This window comes from Leuresthes tenuis, unplaced genomic scaffold (genome assembly GCF_036924035.1).
Source record: "Leuresthes tenuis unplaced genomic scaffold, fLeuTen1.0.hap1 SCAF_17, whole genome shotgun sequence".
NCBI classification, from domain to species: domain Eukaryota; kingdom Metazoa; phylum Chordata; class Actinopteri; order Atheriniformes; family Atherinopsidae; genus Leuresthes; species Leuresthes tenuis.
This window is the reverse complement of record NW_027325371.1, coordinates 27,310,459-27,335,171: the sequence shown is the minus strand read 5'-3', so window position 1 is coordinate 27,335,171 and position 24,713 is coordinate 27,310,459. Positions and strand designations below refer to the sequence as shown.

Genomic DNA, 24,713 nt, shown 5'->3' with positions numbered 1-24,713 from the left:
GTTGGACGTTCACACCTTCTTGTAGCCGAACACTTCCACTCCTGCTTTTGATGATGTATGGTTGGGCATTCACACCTTTTTTTTGCCCATTTTTCAGGAATTATGGGTGGACATTCACACCTTGCAGCTGAACACCTCCTATCCCACTTATGATCATGTGCGGTTTGATTTTCGAAAAGTTTCTTTCATGTTTTCTAGCAATTATTGATGGACATGTAGACCTTCTTGCAGCTGAACACCTCCGCTCCCGCTTTTGATCATACATTGTCAGGCATTCGCACCTTGTCTTACCCACTTTTTACAAACTTTAGTCGAACAGTCACACCTTTTTGCAGCCGAACACCACCTCTCCCGCTTTTGATGATGTATGGTCCAGCATTCTTACCTTTTCTAACACATTCTTCAGCAATTATGGTCGGACATTCACACCTACTCAGAGCCGAACACCTCCGCTCCCGCATTTGATGGTGTATAGTCGGGCATTCTCACCCTTTCTCATCAGCTTTTTACAAATTATGATCTGACATTCACACCTGCTTTTGATAATGTATTGTTAGGCATTCGCACCTTTTTTTTTACCCATTTTTCATGAATTATGGGTGGACATTCACACCTTCTTGCAGCCGAACACCTCCTCTACTGCTTATGATCATGTGCGGTTTGATATTCGAAAATTTACTTTCTTGTTTTAAAGCAATTATTGATGGACATTCAAACCTTCTTTTTGATGGTGTATAGTCGGGCTTTCGAGCCTTTTCTTCCCGCTTTTTACCAACTATGGTCGGACATTCACACCGTCTTACAGCGGAACACCTCTGCTCCCGCTTTTGATGGTGTATAGTCGGGCATTCGAACCTTTTCTTACCCGCTTTTTACAAACTATGGTGGGACATTCAAACCTTCTTGTATCCGAAAACCTCCGCTCTCTCTTTTGATCATACATTGTCGGACATTCGCACCTTTTCTTACCCGCTTTTTACAAACCATGGTCGGACTTTCACATCTTCTTGTAGCCGAACACATCCGCTCCCGCTATTGATTGTGTACAGTCGGGTATTTTAACCTTTTCTTACCCGCTTTTTACAAACCATTGTTGGACTTTCACACCTTCTTGCAGCCGAACACCACCTCTCCCGCTTTTGATGATGTATGGTCCAGTATTCTTACCTTTTCTAACACATTTTTCAGCAATTATGGTCGGACATTCACACCTACTCACAGCTGGACACCTCCGCTCCCGCTTTTGATCATACAATGTCGGGACATCGCTCCTTGTCTTACCAGCTTTTTACAAACTTTAGTCGAACATTCACACCTTCTTGCAGCTGAACACCTCCGCTCCCGCTTTTGATGATGTATAGTCTGGCTTTCGAGCCTTTTCTTACCCGGTTTTTACAAATTATGGTTGGACATTCAGACCTTGCAGCCGAACACCTCCGCTCTCTCTTTTGATCATACATTGTCGGGCATTCGCACCTTGTCTTACCCGCTTTTTACAAACTATAGTCAGACATTCACACCTTGCAGCTGAACCTCCGCTCCCTGTTTTGATCATGTATGGTCTGGCAATACTACCTTTTCTTCCCCCGTTTGTGAGTAATTATGGCTGGACATTCACACCTACTTGCAGTCGAACAGCTCTGCTCCCGCTTTTGATTATGTTTGGTTGGATATTCGAACCTTTTCTTAACTGCTTTTTACAAACCATGGTCGTACTTTCACACCGTCTTGTAGCCGAACAACTCAGCTCTCGCTATTGATTTTGTACAGTCGGGTATTTTAACCTTTTCTTACCCGCTTTTTACCAACTATGGTCGGACATTCACACCGTCTTACAGCGGAACACCTCCGCTCCCGCTTTTTATGGTGTATAGTCGGGCATTTGAACCTTTTCTTACCCGCTATTTACAAACTATGGTAGGACATTCAAACTTTCGTGTATCCGAAAACCTCCGCTCTCTCTTTTGATCATACATTGTCGGACATTCGCACCTTTTCTTACCAGCTTTTTACAAACCATGGTCGGACTGTCACACCTTCTTGTAGCCGAACACATCCGCTCCCGCTATTGATTGTGTACAGTCGGGTATATTAACCTTTTCTTACCCGCTTTTTACCAAGTATGGTTGGACATTCACACCTTCGTACAGCGGAACACCTCCGCTCCCTCTTTTGATGGTGTATGTTCGGGCATTCAAACCTTTTCTTACCCGCTTTTTCCAAACTATGGTCGGCTATTCACAGCTTCCTCTCCACCCACCATACTTGTATGGTGGGATATTCACACCCACTTGCATCCGAAGACCTCCGCCCCAAATTTTGTTGATATTTAGTCGGACATTCGCACCTTACCCGCTTTTGGCAAACTATGGCCTTCTTGCAGCCAAACAACTCTGATCTTGCTTTTGATGATGTAAGGTTGGGCATTCAGACCTTGCTTCACCTGCTTTTCACCAAATATAGTCGGACATTCACACCTTCTTGCAGCCGAACACTTCCGCTCCACCTTTTAGTGTTCTATCACACCTTTTTTTTCACCGCATTTTATACATTATGGTTGGAAATTTTCAACCACTCTCATCCGAAGACCTCTCCTCCCGCTTTTGTTAATATATTTGAACTTTAGTTTGACATTCAAACCTTCTTGCAGTTGAACCACCTCCGCTCCCTGTTTTGATCATATATGGTCTGGCTACTACCTTTTCTTACCCGTTTGTGAGTAATTATGGCTGGACATTCACACCTACTTGCAGTCGAACACAACCTCTCTCGCTTTTGATGATGTATGGACCGGCATTTTTACCTTTTCTAACACATTTTTCAGCAATTATGGTCGGAGATTCACACCTACTCACAGCCGAACAACTCCGCTCCCGCTTTTGATGATGTATAGTCGGGCATTCTCACCCTTTCTCATCAGCTTTTTGCAAATTATGATCTGACATTCACACCTACTTGCAGTCGAACAGCTCTGCTCCCGCTTTTGATTATGTTTGGTTGGATATTCGAACCTTTTCTTAACTTCTTTTTACATATTTTGGTTGGACGTTCACACCTTCTTGTAGCCGAACACTTCCACTCCTGCTTTTGATGATGTATGGTTGGGCATTCACACCTTTTTTTTGCCCATTTTTCAGGAATTATGGGTGAACATTCACACCTTGCAGCTGAACACCTCCTATCCCACTTATGATCATGAGCGGTTTGATTTTCGAAAAGTTTCTTTCATGTTTTCTAGCAATTATTGATGGACATGTAGACCTTCTTGCAGCTGAACACCTCCGCTCCCGCTTTTGATCATACATTGTCAGGCATTCGCACCTTGTCTTACCCACTTTTTACAAACTTTAGTCGAACAGTCACACCTTTTTGCAGCCGAACACCACCTCTCCCGCTTTTGATGATGTATGGTCCAGCATTCTTACCTTTTCTAACACATTCTTCAGCAATTATGGTCGGACATTCACACCTACTCAGAGCCGAACACCTCCGCTCCCGCATTTGATGGTGTATAGTCGGGCATTCTCACCCTTTCTCATCAGCTTTTTACAAATTATGATCTGACATTCACACCTGCTTTTGATAATGTATTGTTAGGCATTCGCACCTTTTTTTTTACCCATTTTTCATGAATTATGGGTGGACATTCACACCTTCTTGCAGCCGAACACCTCCTCTCCCGCTTATGATCATGTGCGGTTTGATATTCGAAAATTTACTTTCTTGTTTTAAAGCAATTATTGATGGACATTCAAACCTTCTTTTTGATGGTGTATAGTCGGGCTTTCGAGCCTTTTCTTCCCGGTTTTTACAAACCATGGTCGGACTTTCACACCTTCTTGTAGCCGAACAACTCCGCTCCCGCTATTGATTGTGTACAGTCGGGTATTTTAACCTTTTCTTACCCGCTTTTTACCAACTATGGTCGGACATTCACACCGTCTTACAGCGGAACACCTCTATTCCCGCTTTTGATGGTGTATAGTCGGGCATTCGAACCTTTTCTTACCCGCTTTTTACAAACTATGGTGGGACATTCAAACCTTCTTGTATCCGAAAACCTCCGCTCTCTCTTTTGATCATACATTGTCGGACATTCGCAACTTTTCTTACCCGCTTTTTACAAACCATGGTCGGACTTTCACATCTTCTTGTAGCCGAACACATCCGCTCCCGCTATTGATTGTGTACAGTCGGGTATTTTAACCTTTTCTTACCCGCTTTTTACCAAGTATGGTCGGACATTCACACCTTCGTACAGCGGAACACCTCCGCTCCCTCTTTTGATGGTGTATGTTCGGGCATTCAAACCTTTTCTTACCCGCTTTTTCCAAACTATGGTCGGCTATTTACAGCTTCCTCTCCACCATACTTGTATGGTGGGATATTCACACCCACTTGCATCCGAAGACCTCCGCCCCAAATTTTGTTGATATTTAGTCGGACATTCGCACCTTACCCGCTTTTGGAAAACTATGGCCTTCTTGCAGCCAAACACCTCTGATCTCGCTTTTGATGATATAAGGTTGGGCATTCAGACCTTGCTTCACCTGCTTTTCACCAAATATAGTCGGACATTCACACCTTCTTGCAGCCGAACACTTCCGCTTTTAGTATTCTATGAGGCATTCACATATTTTTTTTCACCGTATTTTATAGATTATGGTTGGAAATTCTCACCCACTCTCATCCGAAGACCTCTCCTCCCGCTTTTGTTAATATATAGTCGGGCATTCGAACCTTTTCTTACCCGCTTTTTACAAATTATAGTCGAACATTCACACCTACTTGCAGCTGAATACTTCCGCTCCACCTTGTAGGTATGTATGGTTGGCATTTGCACCTCTTTTTATACTGATTGCTGAAGATTAAGTTGTACTTTCTCAAACTACAACTTTTTTTTATTTGTTGAAACTTGATTTGAAGTGGATAAATAAGGAGGACAAACAGTTTTAAGTCAGGCTGATAGAAGGAATTAATTTTATAGCAAAATCTGTACTTCGTCATATGTCGAGAGATGCTTATTGCTGAAGAAGTTCTTTCTCATTCTACAAAGTACAACGTTGTTTATCATTGAAACTTGATTAGACATGAATAAATATGAAGGACAAAGCAGTCTTAACTTGGTTTGAGTTAATGAATTCGTTTTATAGGAGAATCCGAATTCGTGCATAACTCATAAAATAGAGCTTATTTTCGGATTCCTGAAGAATGATTCTGGTTCTTTCTAATAATACAAAGTTTGTTGTTTATTGTTGAAACTTCATCAGAAGTGAAGAAATAAATGAATGCCTATCAACAAATTGACCTTCTGTTGACCTTCGGGGAGGTGAGTATCTTCACTAGACTCACCTGTCTGCTCTTCCTCCTCATTTAGCGTAGCTCCACCCTCTGCCTGTGAATTCTCACAGACTTCAACACTGAGTGGTGAGGCCTCTACAGGCCCCTCCCCTTTTTGCTCCTCACTTCCAATCCAAGCTTTTGGCGGGAAGTTTGAATTTATTGGGTCAACCTCTTCACTTTGTTCACCAACTGCCACCTTTGGTCCTTCTCTTTGTTGGCTTGACTGTGGCTTTACCGTCTTTAATTTGTTGGCAAAAGATTTAGGGCAATCTCTGAAGAGGTGATTTAATTCTCCACAGAGATTACATTTCCTGCCATTTGGACACTCTCCAAAAGTTTGCCCAATTTCTCTGCTCTTCCCACATAACACCTTGGTACAAGCCTCAACCAGGTGCCCATGCTCACCACACTTGCGGCAGAACTTGGGCTGCCCCTGGTAGTGGATGTAACCTCGGTTTTCAAGGTGGCCAGAGTGTCGCCCACCCGCTGCACTGAGCACTCTTCAGCCCTTTTAAATGGTATAACTTTGCACTCCCGCACGCTCCAGCAAGCACCATTCAAGCAACAACTTTGCACTCCAGCTTCGAACATCGGCACAGTCGCAACAAGTAAGGCGACTCTACTCAGAGAAGTCACTCTGCACAGTAACAAGATTTCTTTTGCACAGACAGAAAGGGCTTCACCCGCAAAGGTAAAGCCTGCCAAAAATAGAAACAACTCATTAGTGCTGCTCTCCACAGAAATCTTTAGTAAAAGGCGAAAGACTTGTACGTTATGAAGAGAAACCAGAGTACGATTATCCGTCACTGCGGGAGCAGGGCATCAGGCTTGTTGGCATAGCCACCTTCCCCATGGTGAGCTTTGCTTGGTTGAGACGCTTGCTCCCCCCCCCCCCCTTGCTCCTCGGCTGACCAAGTAGGAACAATCGGGCCCTATTCGATGGCAACAAAAACACCACGAGAATCCCGTATTGAGGCTTTGTTCTGACCGCTCATTCGGGGTCGCATTTCTTTCAAGCAATTCTCCTGGTTAGCCCACACTCGGCTCGCTCCCATAGCCGTGTTAAAGTCTACTTCTCATTCACTCTCTTTTCCCATCAGACTCTTAGGATTTTATCTATAAAATGAATTCCTTCACTCAAACTATGTGAAAACTGCTTTGTCCTTAATATTTACCATGTCTAGAAAGATTTAAACAAAAAAAACAACGTTGTACTTTGCAGTAAAAGAAAGAGCAAATCTAAAGTTTCAGGAATCCAAGAATAAGCTTACTTTCATGAGTTCTTCACGATTTCGGATTTTGCTATAAAATGAATTCCTTCACTCAAACTAAATTAAAACTGCTAAACCGCTAATCTGTTATATGTAAGGCAGATGTCAAATTCACCGAAATAGGATCAAAGGGTATTCGGCCAATCGAGCTGTAGCAACTTCGGTAAAAGAGTATAAGTTGAAGAGTTTGTGAATAAAGGTGTGCGCACACATAGTGTGCTGTACGAAAATAGGCAGGGAGCAATGCCGGCTGGGGTATATGTTCTTGTATGTTGTCTGACTGTTTGATTTGAATGTGTTGTGTAAGTGTCCTGTTGAATGTTACATGTTTGGGCTTTGACACGCTTCACTGTGGTTGTTAACTGTGTGGTGTGTCCTGAAATGTTATATGTTTGGGCTGTGTGACATGCTTAATGCTTGTCAGTAGCTACCCACTTATTCATATACTATCAAAGTATGTCCGGACTTCTTATGTTGTAAGTTCCCATCAAAAGCGGAAGTCTTCGGATGCAAGTGGGTGTGAATATCCCACCATACAAGTATGGTGGAGAGGAAGCTGTGAATGGCCGACCATAGTAAAAGGCGGGTGAGAGAAGGTGCGAATGCCTAACCATACATCATCAAAAGAGGGAGCGGAGGTGTTCCGCTGTAAGACGGTGTGAATGTCCGACCATAGATGGTAAAAAGCGGGTAAGAAAAGGTTAAATTACCCGACTGTACACAATCAAAAGAGGGAGCGGAGTTGTTCAGCTAAGAGAAGGTGTGAAAGTCCGACCTTGGTTTGTAAAAAGCGGGTAAGAAAAGGTTCGTATGCCCGAATATACACCATCAAAAGCGGAAGCGGAGGTGTTCGGCTGCAAGATATTGTGAACGTCCGACCAAAGTTTGTAAAAAGCAGTTAAGAAAAGGTTCGAATATCTAACCAAACATAATCAAAAGCGGGAGCAGAGCTGTTCGACTGGAAGTAGGTGTGAATGTCAGATCATAATTTTCAAAAAGCTGATGAGAAAGGGTGAGAATGCCCGACTATACATCATCAAATGCGGGAGCGGAGTTGTTCGGCTGTGAGTAGGTGTGAATCTCCGACCATAATTGCTGAAAAATGTGTTAGAATAGGTAAAAATGCCGGTCCATACATCATCAAAAGCGAGAGAGGTTGTGTTCGGCTGCAAGTAGGTGTGAATGTCCAGCCATAATTACTCACAAACGGGTAAGAAAAGGTAGTATTGCCAGACCATATATGATCAAAACAGGGAGCGGAGGTGGTTCAGCTGCAAGAAGGTTTGAATGTCCGACTAAAGTTCAAATATATTAAAGAAAGCGGGAGGAGAGGTCTTCGGATGAGAGTGGTTGAAAATTTCCAACCATAATGTATAAAATGCGGCGAAAAAAAGGTGTGATAGAACACTAAAAGGTGGAGCGGAAGTGTTCGGCTGCAAGAAGGTGTGAATATCCCACTATATTTGGTGAAAAGCAGGTGAAGCAAGGTCTGAATGCCCAACCTTACATCATCAAAAGCGAGATCAGAGGTGTTTGGCTGCAAGAAGGCCATAGTTTGCCAAAAGCGGGTAAGGTGCGAATGTCCGACTAAATATCAACAAAATTTGGGGCAGAGGTCTTCGGATGCAAGTGGGTGTGAATATCCAACCATACAAGTATGGTGGAGAGGAAGCTGTGAATAGCCGACCATAGTTTGGAAAAAGCGGGTAAGAAAAGGTTTGAATACCCGAACATACACCATCAAAAGAGGGAGCGGAGGTGTTCCGCTGTACGAAGGTGTGAATGTCCGACCATAGTTGGTAAAAAGCGGGTAAGAAAAGGTTAAAATACCCGACTGTACACAATCAATAGAGGGAGCGGAGTTGTTCGGCTACTAAAAGGTGTGAAAGTCCGACCCTGGTTTGTAAAAAGCGGGTAAGAAAAGGTTCGAATGCCCGAACATACACCAACAAAAGAGGGAGCGGAGGTGTTCGGCTGCAAGAAGGTGTGAACGTCCGACCAAAGTTTGTAAAAAAGCAGTTAAGAAAAGGTTCGAATATCTAACCAAACATAATCAAAAGCGGGAGCAGAGCTGTTCGACTGCAAGTAGGTGTGAATGTCAGAGAATAATTTGCAAAAAGCTGATGAGAAAGGGTGAGAAATCCCGACTATACACCATCAAATGCGGTAGCGGAGTTGTTCGGCTGTGAGTAGGTGTGATTCTCCAACCATAATTGCTGAAAAATGTGTTAGAAAAGGTAAGAATGCCGGTCCATACATCATCAAAAGCGGGAGAGGTGGTGTTCGGCTGCAAGTAGGTGTGAATGTCCATTAATAATTGCTTTAAAACATGAAAGAAAATTTTCGAATATCAAACCTTACATGATCATTAGCGGGAGAGGAGGTGTTCAGCTGCAAGAAGATGTGAATATCCACCCATAATTACTGAAAAATGGGTAGGAAAAGATGCGAATGTCCAACCATAAATCATCAAAAGCAGGAGTGGAGTTGTTCAGCTACAAGAAGGTATGAAAGTCCAACCATGGTTTGTAAAAAGCGGGTAAGAGAAGGTTCGAATACCCGAATATATACCATCAAAAGCGGAAGTGGGGGTGTTCGGCTGCAAGAAGGTGTGAACGTCCGACCAAATATTGTAAAAAGCAGTTAAGAAAAGGTTTGAATATCCAACCGAACATAATCAAAAGCGGGAGCAGAGCTGTTCGACTGCAAGTAGGTGTGAATGTCAGATCATAATTGCTGAAAAATGTGATAGAAAAGACTAGAATGCCGGACAATACATCATCAAAAGCGGGAGAGGTGGTTTTTCGGCTGCAAGTAGGTGTGAATGTCCAGCCATAATTACTCACAAACGGGGGAAGAAAAGGTAGTATTTCCAGACCACACATGATCAAAACAGGGAATGGAGGTGGTTCAGCTGCAAGGTGTGAATGTCTGACTAAAGTTTGTAAAAACCGTGTAAGACAAGGGGCGAATGCCCGACAATGTATGATCAAAAGAGGGAGCGGAGGTTTTCGGCTGCAAGGTCTGAATGTCCAACCATAATTTGTAAAAATCGGGGAAGAAAAGGCTCGAAAGCCCGACTATACACCATCAAAAGCGGGAGCAGAGGTGTTCAGGTGCAAGCAGGTCTGAATGTCCAACCAATAATTACTGAAAAATGGGTAAGAAAAGGTGCGAATGCCAAATCATACATCATCAAAAGCAGGAGCGGATGTGTTCGGCTACAAGAAGGTTTGAATGTCCAACCATAGTAAGTAATAGGCGGGTAAGAAAAGGCTCGAATGCCCGACTATATACCATCAAAAGCGGAAGCGGAGGTGTTCGGCTGCAAGACGGTGTGAACGTCCGACCAAAGTTTGTAAAAAGCAGTTAAGAAAATGTTCGAATATCCAACCAAACATAATCAAAAGCGGGAGCAGAGCTGTTCGACTGCAAGTAGGTGTGAATATCAGATCATAATTTGCAAAAAGCTGATGAGAAAGGGTGAGAATGCCCGACTATACACCATCAAATGCGGGAGCGGAGTTGTTCGGCTGTGAGTAGGTGTGAATCTCCGACCATAATTGCTGAAAAATGTGTTAGAAAAGGTAAGAATGCCGGTCCATACATCATCAAAAGCGAGAGAGGTTGTGTTCGGCTGCAAGTAGGTGTGAATGTCCATTAATAATTGCTTTAAAACATGAAAGGAAATTTTCGAATATCAAACCTTACATGATCATTAGCGGGAGAGGAGGTGTTCAGCTGCAAGAAGATGTGAATATCCACCCATAATTACTGAAAAATGGGTAGGAAAAGATGCGAATGTCCAACCATAAATCATCAAAAGCAGGAGTGGAGTTGTTCAGCTACAAGAAGGTATGAAAGTCCAACCATGGTTTGTAAAAAGCGGGTAAGAAAAGGTTCGAATGCCCGACTATATACCATCAAAAGCGGAAGCGGAGGTGTTCGGCTGCAAGACGGTGTGAACGTCCGACCAAAGTTTGTAAAAAGCAGTTAAGAAAATGTTCGAATATCCAACCGAACATAATCAAAAGCGGGAGCAGAGCTGTTCGACTGGAAGTAGGTGTGAATGTCAGATCATAATTGCTGAAAAATGTGATAGAAAAGACTAGAATGCCGGACAATACATCATCAAAAGCGGGAGAGGTGGTTTTTCGGCTGCAAGTAGGTGTGAATGTCCAGCCATAATCACTCACAAACGGGGGAAGAAAAGGTAGTATTTCCAGACCACACATGATCAAAACAGGGAATGGAGGTGGTTCAGCTGCAAGGTGTGAATGTCTGACTAAAGTTTGTAAAAACCGTGTAAGACAAGGGGCGAATGCCCGACAATGTATGATCAAAAGAGGGAGCGGAGGTTTTCGGCTGCAAGGTCTGAATGTCCAACCACAATTTGTAAAAATCGGGGAAGAAAAGGCTCGAAAGCCCGACTATACACCATCAAAAGCGGGAGCAGAGGTGTTCAGGTGCAAGAAGGTCTGAATATCCGACCAAAAATTAATGAAAAATGGGTAAGAAAAGGTGCAAATGCCAAATAATACATCATCAAAAGCAGGAGCGGATGTGTTCGGCTACAAGAAGGTTTGAATGTCCAACCATAGTAAGTAATAGGCGGGTATGAAAAGGCTCGAATGCCCGACTATATACCATCAAAAGCGGAAGCGGAGGTGTTCGGCTGCAAGACGGTGTGAACGTCCGACCAAAGTTTGTAAAAAGCAGTTAAGAAAATGTTCGAATATCCAACCGAACATAATCAAAAGCGGGAGCAGAGCTGTTCGACTGCAAGTAGGTGTGAATATCAGATCATAATTTGCAAAAAGCTGTTGAGAAAGGGTGAGAATGCCCGACTATACACTATCAAATGTGGGAGCGGAGTTGTTCGGCTGTGAGTAGGTGTGATTCTACAACCATAATTGCTGAAAAATGTGTTAGAAAAGGTAAGAATGCCGGACCATATATCACCAAAAGCGGGAGAGGTTGTGTTCGGCTGCAAGTAGGTGTGAATGTCCAGCCATAATTACTCACAAACGGGTAAGAAAGGGTACTATTGCCAGACCATATATATATAGACCAATATTTTTTCACCGCATTTTATACATTATGGTTGGAAATTTTCAACCACTCTCATCCGAAGACCTCTCCTCCCGCTTTTGTTAATATATTTGAACTTTAGTTTGACATTCAAACCTTCTTGCAGCTGAACCACCTCCGCTCCCTGTTTTGATCATATATGGTCTGGCTACTACCTTTTCTTACCCGTTTGTGAGTAATTATGGTTGGAGATTCACACCTACTCACAGCCGAACAACTCCGCTCCCGTATTTGATGATGTATAGTCGGGCATTCTCACCCTTTCTCATCAGCTTTTTGCAAATTATGATCTGACATTCACACCTACTTGCAGTCGAACAGCTCTGCTCCCGCTTTTGATTATGTTTGGTTGGATATTCGAACCTTTTCTTAACTTCTTTTTACATATTTTGGTTAGACGTTCACACCTTCTTGTAGCCGAACACTTCCACTCCTGCTTTTGATGATGTATGGTTGGGCATTCACACCTTTTTTTTGCCCATTTTTCAGGAATTATGGGTGGACATTCACACCTTGCAGCTGAACACCTCCTATCCCACTTATGATCATGTGCGGTTTGATTTTCGAAAAGTTTCTTTCATGTTTTCTAACAATTATTGATGGACATGTAGACCTTCTTGCAGCTGAACACCTCCGCTCCCGCTTTTGATCATACATTGTCGGGCATTCGAACCTTTTCTTACCCGCTTTTTACAAACTATGGTAGGACATTCAAACTTTCGTGTATCCGAAAACCTCCGCTCTCCCTTTTGATCATACATTGTCGGACATTCGCACCTTTTCTTACCGGCTTTTTACAAACCATGGTCGGACTGTCACACCTTCTTGTAGCCGAACACATCCGCTCCCGCTATTGATTGTGTACAGTCGGGTATATTAACCTTTTCTTACCCGCTTTTTACCAAGTATGGTTGGACATTCACACCTTCGTACAGCGGAACACCTCCGCTCCCTCTTTTGATGGTGTATGTTCGGGCATTCAAACCTTTTCTTACCCGCTTTTTCCAAACTATGGTCGGCTATTCACAGCTTCCTCTCCACCCACCATACTTGTATGGTGGGATATTAACACCCACTTGCATCCGAAGACCTCCGCCCCAAATTTTGTTGATATTTAGTCGGACATTCGCACCTTACCCGCTTTTGGCAAACTATGGCCTTCTTGCAGCCAAAAAACTCTGATCTTGCTTTTGATGATGTAAGGTTGGGCATTCAGACCTTGCTTCACCTGCTTTTCACCAAATATAGTCGGACATTCACACCTTCTTGCAGCCGAACACTTCCGCTCCACCTTTTAGTGTTCTATCACACCTTTTTTTTCACCGCATTTTATACATTATGGTTGGAAATTTTCAACCACTCTCATCCGAAGACCTCTCCTCCCGCTTTTGTTAATATATTTGAACTTTAGTTTGACATTCAAACCTTCTTGCAGCTGAACCACCTCCGCTCCCTGTTTTGATCATATATGGTCTGGCTACTACCTTTTCTTACCCGTTTGTGAGTAATTATGGCTGGACATTCACACCTACTTGCAGTCGAACACAACCTCTCTCGCTTTTGATGATGTATGGACCGGCATTTTTACCTTTTCTAACACATTTTTCAGCAATTATGGTCGGAGATTCACACCTACTCACAGCCGAACAACTCCGCTCCCGCTTTTGATGATGTATAGTCGGGCATTCTCACCCTTTCTCATCAGCTTTTTGCAAATTATGATCTGACATTCACACCTACTTGCAGTCGAACAGCTCTGCTCCCGCTTTTGATTATGTTTGGTTGGATATTCGAACCTTTTCTTAACTTCTTTTTACATATTTTGGTTGGACGTTCACACCTTCTTGTAGCCGAACACTTCCACTCCTGCTTTTGATGATGTATGGTTGGGCATTCACACCTTTTTTTTGCCCATTTTTCAGGAATTATGGTTGGACATTCACACTTTGCAGCTGAACACCTCCTATCCCACTTATGATCATGTGCGGTTTGATTTTCGAAAAGTTTCTTTCATGTTTTCTAGCAATTATTGATGGACATGTAGACCTTCTTGCAGCAGAACACCTCCGCTCCCGCTTTTGATCATACATTGTCAGGCATTCGCACCTTGTCTTACCCACTTTTTACAAACTTTAGTCGAACAGTCACACCTTTTTGCAGCCGAACACCACCTCTCCCGCTTTTGATGATGTATGGTCCAGCATTCTTACCTTTTCTAACACATTCTTCAGCAATTATGGTCGGACATTCACACCTACTCAGAGCCGAACACCTCCGCTCCCGCATTTGATGGTGTATAGTCGGGCATTCTCACCCTTTCTCATCAGCTTTTTACAAATTATGATCTGACATTCACACCTGCTTTTGATAATGTATTGTTAGGCATTCGCACCTTTTTTTTTACCCATTTTTCATGAATTATGGGTGGACATTCACACCTTCTTGCAGCCGAACACCTCCTCTCCCGCTTATGATCATGTGCGGTTTGATATTCGAAAATTTACTTTCTTGTTTTAAAGCAATTATTGATGGACATTCAAACCTTCTTTTTGATGGTGTATAGTCGGGCTTTCGAGCCTTGTCTTTCCGGTTTTTACAAACCATGGTCGGACTTTCACACCTTCTTGCAGCCGAACACCTCCTCTCCCGCTTATGATCATGTGCGGTTTGATATTCGAAAATTTACTTTCTTGTTTTAAAGCAATTATTGATGGACATTCAAACCTTCTTTTTGATGGTGTATAGTCGGGCTTTCGAGCCTTTTCTTCCCGGTTTTTACAAACCATGGTCGGACTTTCACACCTTCTTGTAGCCGAACAACTCCGCTCCCGCTATTGAATGTGTACAGTCGGGTATTTTAACCTTTTCTTACCCGCTTTTTACCAACTATGGTCGGACATTCACACCGTCTTACAGCGGAACACCTCTATTCCCGCTTTTGATGGTGTATAGTCGGGCATTCGAACCTTTTCTTACCCGCTTTTTACAAACTATGGTGGGACATTCAAACCTTCTTGTATCCGAAAACCTCCGCTCTCTCTTTTGATCATACATTGTCGGACATTCGCACCTTTTCTTACCCGCTTTTTACAAACCATGGTCGGACTTTCACATCTTGTAGCCGAACACATCCGCTCCCGCTATTGATTGTGTACAGTCGGGTATTTTAACCTTTTCTTACCCGCTTTTTACCAAGTATGGTCGGACATTCACACCTTCGTACAGCGGAACACCTCCGCTTCCCTCTTTTGATGGTGTATGTTCGGGCATTCAAACCTTTTCTTACCCGCTTTTTCCAAACTATGGTCGGCTATTTACAGCTTCCTCTCCACCATACTTGTATGGTGGGATATTCACACCCACTTGCATCCGAAGACCTCCGCCCCAAATTTTGTTGATATTTAGTCGGACATTCGCACCTTACCCGCTTTTGGAAAACTATGGCCTTCTTGCAGCCAAACACCTCTGATCTCGCTTTTGATGATATAAGGTTGGGCATTCAGACCTTGCTTCACCTGCTTTTCACCAAATATAGTCGGACATTCACACCTTCTTGCAGCCGAACACTTCCGCTTTTAGTGTTCTATGAGGCATTCACATATTTTTTTTCACCGTATTTTATAGATTATGGTTGGAAATTCTCACCCACTCTCATCCGAAGACCTCTCCTCCCGCTTTTGTTAATATATAGTCGGGCATTCGAACCTTTTCTTACCCGCTTTTTACAAATTATAGTCGAACATTCACACCTACTTGCAGCTGAATACTTCCGCTCCACCTTGTAGGTATGTATGGTTGGCATTTGCACCTCTTTTTATACTGATTGCTGAAGATTAAGTTGTACTTTCTCAAACTACAACTTTTTTTTATTTGTTGAAACTTGATTTGAAGTGGATAAATAAGGAGGACAAACAGTTTTAAGTCAGGCTGATAGAAGGAATTAATTTTATAGCAAAATCTGTACTTCGTCATATGTCGAGAGATGCTTATTGCTGAAGAAGTTCTTTCTCATTCTACAAAGTACAACGTTGTTTATCGTTGAAACTTGATTAGACATGAATAAATATGAAGGACAAAGCAGTCTTAACTTGGTTTGAGTTAATGAATTCGTTTTATAGGAGAATCCGAATTCGTGCATAACTCATAAAATAGAGCTTATTTTCGGATTCCTGAAGAATGATTCTGGTTCTTTCTAATAATACAAAGTTTGTTGTTTATTGTTGAAACTTCATCAGAAGTGAAGAAATAAATGAATGCCTATCAACAAATTGACCTTCTGTTGACCTTCGGGGAGGTGAGTATCTTCACTAGACTCACCTGTCTGCTCTTCCTCCTCATTTAGCGTAGCTCCACCCTCTGCCTGTGAATTCTCACAGACTTCAACACTGAGTGGTGAGGCCTCTACAGGCCCCTCCCCTTTTTGCTCCTCACTTCCAATCCAAGCTTTTGGCGGGAAGTTTGAATTTATTGGGTCAACCTCTTCACTTTGTTCACCAACTGCCACCTTTGGTCCTTCTCTTTGTTGGCTTGACTGTGGCTTTACCGTCTTTAATTTGTTGGCAAAAGATTTAGGGCAATCTCTGAAGAGGTGATTTAATTCTCCACAGAGATTACATTTCCTGCCATTTGGACACTCTCCAAAAGTTTGCCCAATTTCTCTGCTCTTCCCACATAACACCTTGGTACAAGCCTCAACCAGGTGCCCATGCTCACCACACTTGCGGCAGAACTTGGGCTGCCCCTGGTAGTGGATGTAACCTCGGTTTTCAAGGTGGCCAGAGTGTCGCCCACCCGCTGCACTGAGCACTCTTCAGCCCTTTTAAATGGTATAACTTTGCACTCCCGCACGCTCCAGCAAGCACCATTCAAGCAACAACTTTGCACTCCAGCTTCGAACATCGGCACAGTCGCAACAAGTAAGGCGACTCTACTCAGAGAAGTCACTCTGCACAGTAACAAGATTTCTTTTGCACAGACAGAAAGGGCTTCACCCGCAAAGGTAAAGCCTGCCAAAAATAGAAACAACTCATTAGTGCTGCTCTCCACAGAAATCTTTAGTAAAAGGCGAAAGACTTGTACGTTATGAAGAGAAACCAGAGTACGATTATCCGTCACTGCGGGAGCAGGGCATCAGGCTTGTTGGCATAGCCACCTTCCCCATGGTGAGCTTTGCTTGGTTGAGACACTTGCCCCCCCCCCCCCCCCCCCCCCCCTGCTCCTCGGCTGACCAAGTAGGAACAATCGGGCCCTATTCGATGGCTGCCATGTCTTTTACTCTGTGCAAAAGACAAGGCAGCAACAAAAACACCACGAGAATCCCGTATTGAGGCTTTGTTCTGACCGCTCATTCGGGGTCGCATTTCTTTCAAGCAATTCTCCTGGTTAGCCCACACTCGGCTCGCTCCCATAGCCGTGTTAAAGTCTACTTCGCATTCACTCTCTTTTCCCATCAGACTCTTGGGATTTTATCTATAAAATGAATTCCTTCACTCAAACTATGTGAAAACTGCTTTGTCCTTAATATTTACCATGTCTAGAAAGATTTAAACAAAAAAAACAACGTGTACTTTGCAGTAAAAGAAAGAGCAAATCTAAAGTTTCAGGAATCCGAGAATAAGCTTACTTTCATGAGTTCTTCACGATTTCGGATTTTGCTATAAAATGAATTCCTTCACTCAAACTAAATTAAAACTGCTAAACCGCTAATCTGTTATATGTAAGGCAGATGTCAAATTCACCGAAATAGGATCAAAGGGTATTCGGCCAATCGAGCTGTAGCAACTTCGGTAAAAGAGTATAAGTTGAAGAGTTTGTGAATAAAGGTGTGCGCACACATAGTGTGCTGTACGAAAATAGGCAGGGAGCAATGCCGGCTGGGGTATATGTTCTTGTATGTTGTCTGACTGTTTGATTTGAATGTGTTGTGTAAGTGTCCTGTTGAATGTTACATGTTTGGGCTTTGACACGCTTCACTGTGGTTGTTAACTGTGTGGTGTGTCCTGAAATGTTATATGTTTGGGCTGTGTGACATGCTTAATGCTTGTCAGTAGCTACCCACTTATTCATATACTATCAAAGTATGTCCGGACTTCTTATGTTGTCAGTTCCCATCAAAAGCGGAAGCGGAGGTCTTCGGATGCAAGTGGGTGTGAATATCCCACCATACAAGTATGGTGGAGAGGAAGCTGTGAATGGCCGACCATAGTAAAAGGCGGGTGAGAGAAGGTGCGAATGCCTAACCATACATCATCAAAAGAGGGAGCGGAGGTGTTCCGCTGTAAGACGGTGTGAATGTCCGACCATAGATGGTAAAAAGCGGGTAAGAAAAGGTTAAATTACCCGACTGTACACAATCAAAAGAGGGAGCGGAGTTGTTCAGCTAAGAGAAGGTGTGAAAGTCCGACCTTGGTTTGTAAAAAGCGGGTAAGAAAAGGTTCGTATGCCCGAATATACACCATCAAAAGCGGAAGCGGAGGTGTTCGGCTGCAAGATATTGTGAACGTCCGACCAAAGTTTGTAAAAAGCAGTTAAGAAAAGGTTCGAATATCTAACCAAACATAATCAAAAGCGGGAGCAGAGCTGTTCGACTGGAAGTAGGTGTGAATGTCAGATCATAATTTTCAAAAAGCTGATGAGAAAGGGTGAGAATGCCCGACTATACATCATCAAATGCGGGAGCGGAGTTGTTCGGCTGTGAGTAGGTGTGAATCTCCGACCATAATTGCTGAAAAATGTGTTAGAATAGGTAAAAATGCCGGTCCATACATCATCAAAAATGAGAGAGGTTGTGTTCGGCTGCAAGTAGGTGTGAATGTCCAGCCATAATTACTCACAAACGGGTAAGAAAAGGTAGTATTGCCAGACCATATATGATCAAAACAGGGAGCGGAGGTGGTTCAGCTGCAAGAAGGTTTGAATGTCCGACTAAAGTTCAAATATATTAAAGAAAGCGGGAGGAGAGGTCTTCGGATGAGAGTGGTTGAAAATTTCCAACCATAATGTATAAAATGCGGTGAAAAAAAGGTGTGATAGAACACTAAAAGGTGGAGCGGAAGTGTTCGGCTGCAAGAAGGTGTGAATATCCGACTATATTTGGTGAAAAGCAGGTGAAGCAAGGTCTGAATGCCCAACCTTACATCATCAAAAGCGAGATCAGAGGTGTTTGGCTGCAAGAAGGCCATAGTTTGCCAAAAGCGGGTAAGGTGCGAATGTCCGACTAAATATCAACAAAATTTGGGGCAGAGGTCTTCGGATGCAAGTGGGTGTGAATATCCAACCATACAAGTATGGTGGAGAGGAAGCTGTGAATAGCCGACCATAGTTTGGAAAAAGCGGGTAAGAAAAGGTTTGAATACCCGAACATACACCATCAAAAGAGGGAGCGGAGGTGTTCCGCTGTACGAAGGTGTGAATGTCCGACCATAGTTGGTAAAAAGCGGGTAAGAAAAGGTTAAAATATCCGACTGTACACAATCAATAGCGGGAGCGGAGTTGTTCGGCTACTAAAAGGTGTGAAAGTCCGACCCTGGTTTGTAAAAAGCGGGTAAGAAAAGGTTCGAATGCCCGAACATACACCATCAAAAGAGGGAGCGGAGGTGTTCGGCTGCAAGAAGGTGTGAACGTCCGACCAAAGTTTGTAAAAAAGCAGTTAAGAAAAGGTTCGAATATCTAACCAAACATAATCAAAAGCGGGAGCAGAGCTGTTCGACTGCAAGTAGGTGTGAATGTCAGAGAATAATTTGCAAAAAGCTGATGAGAAAGGGTGAGAAATCCCGACTATACACCATCAAATGCGGTAGCGGAGTTTTTCGGCTGTGAGTAGGTGTGATTCTCCAACCATAATTGCTGAAAAATGTGTTAGAAAAGGTAAGAATGCCGGTCCATACATCATCAAAAGCGGGAGAGGTGGTGTTCGGCTGCAAGTAGGTGTGAATGTCCATTAATAATTGCTTTAAAACATGAAAGAAAATTTTCGAATATCAAACCTTACATGATCATTAGCGGGAGAGGAGGTGTTCAGCTGCAAGAAGATGTGAATATCCACCCATAATTACTGAAAAATGGGTAGGAAAAGATGCGAATGTCCAACCATAAATCATCAAAAGCAGGAGTGGAGTTGTTCAGCTACAAGAAGGTATGAAAGTCCAACCATGGTTTGTAAAAAGCGGGTAAGAGAAGGTTCGAATACCCGAATATATACCATCAAAAGCGGAAGTGGGGGTGTTCGGCTGCAAGAAGGTGTGAACGTCCGACCAAATATTGTAAAAAGCAGTTAAGAAAAGGTTTGAATATCCAACCGAACATAATCAAAAGCGGGAGCAGAGCTGTTCGACTGCAAGTAGGTGTGAATGTCAGATCATAATTGCTGAAAAAATGTGATAGAAAAGACTAGAATGCCGGACAATACATCATCAAAAGCGGGAGAGGTGGTTTTTCGGCTGCAAGTAGGTGTGAATGTCCAGCCATAATTACTCACAAACGGGGGAAGAAAAGGTAGTATTTCCAGACCACACATGATCAAAACAGGGAATGGAGGTGGTTCAGCTGCAAGGTGTGAATGTCTGACTAAAGTTTGTAAAAACCGTGTAAGACAAGGGGCGAATGCCCGACAATGTATGATCAAAAGAGGGAGCGGAGGTTTTCGGCTGCAAGGTCTGAATGTCCAACCATAATTTGTAAAAATCGGGGAAGAAAAGGCTCGAAAGCCCGACTATACACCATCAAAAGCGGGAGCAGAGGTGTTCAGGTGCAAGCAGGTCTGAATGTCCGACCAATAATTACTGAAAAATGGGTAAGAAAAGGTGCGAATGCCAAATCATACATCATCAAAAGCAGGAGCGGATGTGTTCGGCTACAAGAAGGTTTGAATGTCCAACCATAGTAAGTAATAGGTGGGTAAGAAAAGGCTCGAATGCCCGACTATACACCATCAAAAGCGGAAGCGGAGGTGTTCGGCTGCAAGATATTGTGAACGTCCGACCAAAGTTTGTAAAAAGCAGTTAAGAAAAGGTAAGAATGCCCAACCATAAATTATCAAAAGCGGCAGCAGAGTTTCGACTGGTATTTATCAATGTCTAGATAGATTTCAACAAAAAACAACGTTGTACTTTGCAGTAAAAGAAAGTGCAAATCAAAAGTTTTAGGAATCCGAGAATAAGCTTATTTTCATGAGTTCTGCACGATTTCGGATTTTATGTATAAAATGAATTCCTTCACGCAAACTAAGTTAACACTGCTTTGTCATTCATATGTACCCATTTCTACATATATTTCAAGCATAAACTTCCTCATACTGCCCTGAATGAGAAAGAGCAACACTTGTGATTAAGCCATACGCCCCTTTTGAGGAGTTCTGCATGGTTTGGGATTTTATCTATAAAATTAATTCCTTCACTCAAACTATGTTAAAACGGCTTTTACCTTCATATTTATCAATGTCTCGATAGATTTAAACAAAAAAACAACGTTGTACTTTGCAATAAAAGAAAGAGCAAATCAAAAGTTTTAGGAATCCGAGAATAAGCTTATTTTCATGAGTTCTGCACGATTTCGGATTTTATGTATAAAATGAATTCATTCACTCAAACCAAGTTAAAACTGCTTTTTCCTTCATATTTATTAATGTCTAGATCGACTTCAACAAAGAACAACATTGTATTTTGCAGTAGAAGAAAGAGCAAAACTGAAGGATCAGGAATCCGAGAATAAGCTTCTTTTCATACGTTCTGCATGATTTGGGATTTTATGTATAAAATTAATTCCTTCACTCAAACTAAGTTAACACTGCTTTGTCCTTCATATGTACCCATTTCTACATATATTTCAAGCATAAACTTCCTCATACTACCCTGAATGAGAAAGAGCCACACTTGTGATTAAGCCATACGCCCCTTTTGAGGAGTTCTGCATGATTTGGGATTTTATCTATAAAATCAATTCCTTCACTCAAACTATGTTAAAACGGCTTTTACCTTCATATTTATCAATGTCTCGATAGATTTAAACAAAAAAACAACGTTGTACTTTGCAGTAAAAGAAAGAGCCAATTAAAAGTTTTAGGAATCCGAGAATAAGCTTATTTTCATGAGTTCTGCACGATTTCGGATTTTATGTATAAAATGAATTCATTCACTCAAACCAAGTTAAAACTGCTTTTTCATTCATATTTATCAATGTCTAGATCGACTTCAACAAAGAACAACATTGTATTTTGCAGTAGAAGAAAGAGCAAAACTGAAGGATCAGGAATCCGAGAATAAGCTTATTTTCTTATGGGCAAGTGGGAACTGCTTTGTCCTTCGTATTTATCAATGTGTAGATGGATTTCAACTTCTTCTACTGCAAAGTCCAATGTTTTTCTTTGTTGAAGTCGATCTAGACATTGATGAATATGGAAGGACAAAGCAGTTTTAACTTGGTTTGAGCAAAGCAATTCATTTTATAGCAAAATCCGAAATCGTGCAGAACTCATGAAAGCAGGCTTATACTCGGATTCCTGAAACTTTAGATTTGCTCTTTCTTTTACTGCAAAGTACAACGTTGTTTTTTTGTTTAAATCTTTCTAGACATGGTAAATATGAAGGACAAATCAGTTTTAACATAGTTTGAGTGAAGTAATGCATTTTATAAGCAAAATCCCAAATCATGCAAAACTCACGAAAAGCTTTTTCTCGCTTTTCACTGCTTTTTACAAACTTTGGTCGGACGTTCACACCTTCTTGCATCCGAACACCTCCGCTTCCGCTTTTGATGATGTATATTCGGGCATTCGAACCTTTTATTACCCGCTTTTTACAAACCATTGTTGGACTTTCACACCTTCTTGCAGCCGAACACCACCTCTCCCGCTTTTGATGATGTATGGTCCAGTATTCTTACCTTTTCTAACACATTTTTCAGCAATTATGGTCGGACATTCACACCTACTCACAGCTGGACACCTCCGCTCCCGCTTTTGATCATACAATGTCGGGACATCGCTCCTTGTCTTACCAGCTTTTTACAAACTTTAGTCGAACATTCACACCTTCTTGCAGCTGAACACCTCCGCTCCCGCTTTTGATGATGTATAGTCGGGCTTTCGAGCCTTTTCTTACCCGGTTTTTACAAATTATGGTTGGACATTCAGACCTTGCAGCCGAACACCTCCGCTCTCTCTTTTGATCATACATTGTCGGGCATTCGCACCTTGTCTTACCCGCTTTTTACAAACTATAGTCAGACATTCACACCTTGCAGCTGAACCTCCGCTCCCTGTTTTGATCATGTATGGTCTGGCAATACTACCTTTTCTTCCCCCGTTTGTGATTAATTATGGCTGGACATTCAAACCTACTTGCAGTCGAACAGATCTGCTCCCGCTTTTGATTATGTTTGGTTGGATATTCGAACCTTTTCTTAACTGCTTTTTACAAACCATGGTCGTACTTTCACACCGTCTTGTAGCCGAACAACTCCGCTCTCGCTATTGATTTTGTACAGTCGGGTATCTTAACCTTTTCTTACCCGCTTTTTACCAACTATGGTCGGACATTCACACCGTCTTACAGCGGAACACCTCCGCTCCCGCTTTTTATGGTGTATAGTCGGGCATTTGAACCTTTTCTTACCCGCTATTTACAAACTATGGTAGGACATTCAAACTTTCGTGTATCCGAAAACCTCCGCTCTCTCTTTTGATCATACATTGTCGGACATTCGCACCTTTTCTTACCGGCTTTTTACAAACCATGGTCGGACTGTCACACCTTCTTGTAGCCGAACACATCCGCTCCCGCTATTGATTGTGTACAGTCGGGTATATTAACCTTTTCTTACCCGCTTTTTACCAAGTACGGTTGGACATTCACACCTTCGTACAGCGGAACACCTCCGCTCCCTCTTTTGATGGTGTATGTTCGGGCATTCAAACCTTTTCTTACCCGCTTTTTCCAAACTATGGTCGGCTATTCACAGCTTCCTCTCCACCCACCATACTTGTATGGTGGGATATTCACACCCACTTGCATCCGAAGACCTCCGCCCCAAATTTTGTTGATATTTAGTCGGACATTCGCACCTTACCCGCTTTTGGCAAACTATGGCCTTCTTGCAGCCAAACAACTCTGATCTTGCTTTTGATGATGTAAGGTTGGGCATTCAGACCTTGCTTCACCTGCTTTTCACCAAATATAGTCGGACATTCACACCTTCTTGCAGCCGAACACTTCCGCTCCACCTTTTAGTGTTCTATCACACCTTTTTTTTCACCGCATTTTATACATTATGGTTGGAAATTTTCAACCACTCTCATCCGAAGACCTCTCCTCCCGCTTTTGTTAATATATTTGAACTTTAGTTTGACATTCAAACCTTCTTGCAGCTGAACCACCTCCGCTCCCTGTTTTGATCATATATGGTCTGGCTACTACCTTTTCTTACCCGTTTGTGAGTAATTATGGCTGGACATTCACACCTACTTGCAGTCGAACACAACCTCTCTCGCTTTTGATGATGTATGGACCGGCATTTTTACCTTTTCTAACACATTTTTCAGCAATTATGGTCGGAGATTCACACCTACTCACAGCCGAACAACTCCGCTCCCACTTTTGATGATGTATAGTCGGGCATTCTCACCCTTTCTCATCAGCTTTTTGCAAATTATGATCTGACATTCACACCTACTTGCAGTCGAACAGCTCTGCTCCCGCTTTTGATTATGTTTGGTTGGATATTCGAACCTTTTCTTAACTTCTTTTTACATATTTTGGTTGGACGTTCACACCTTCTTGTAGCCGAACACTTCCACTCCTGCTTTTGATGATGTATGGTTGGGCATTCACACCTTTTTTTTGCCCATTTTTCAGGAATTATGGGTGGACATTCACACCTTGCAGCTGAACACCTCCTATCCCACTTATGATCATGTGCGGTTTGATTTTCGAAAAGTTTCTTTCATGTTTTCTAGCAATTATTGATGGACATGTAGACCTTCTTGCAGCAGAACACCTCCGCTCCCGCTTTTGA

General features: G+C 42.6%; 2 non-coding genes across 2 annotated transcripts; both read right to left on the bottom strand.

The window, feature by feature from the left end:
* Window positions 1-6,023: 6,023 nt before the first annotated feature.
* On the bottom strand, window positions 6,024-6,137 carry LOC140274261 (U5 spliceosomal RNA). Its single transcript, XR_011908231.1, has one exon. It is a non-coding gene; the product is annotated as a U5 spliceosomal RNA (small nuclear RNA).
* A 10,556-nt stretch (window positions 6,138-16,693) lies between these two features.
* On the bottom strand, window positions 16,694-16,807 carry LOC140274260 (U5 spliceosomal RNA). Its single transcript, XR_011908230.1, has one exon. It is a non-coding gene; the product is annotated as a U5 spliceosomal RNA (small nuclear RNA).
* Window positions 16,808-24,713: the final 7,906 nt, after the last annotated feature.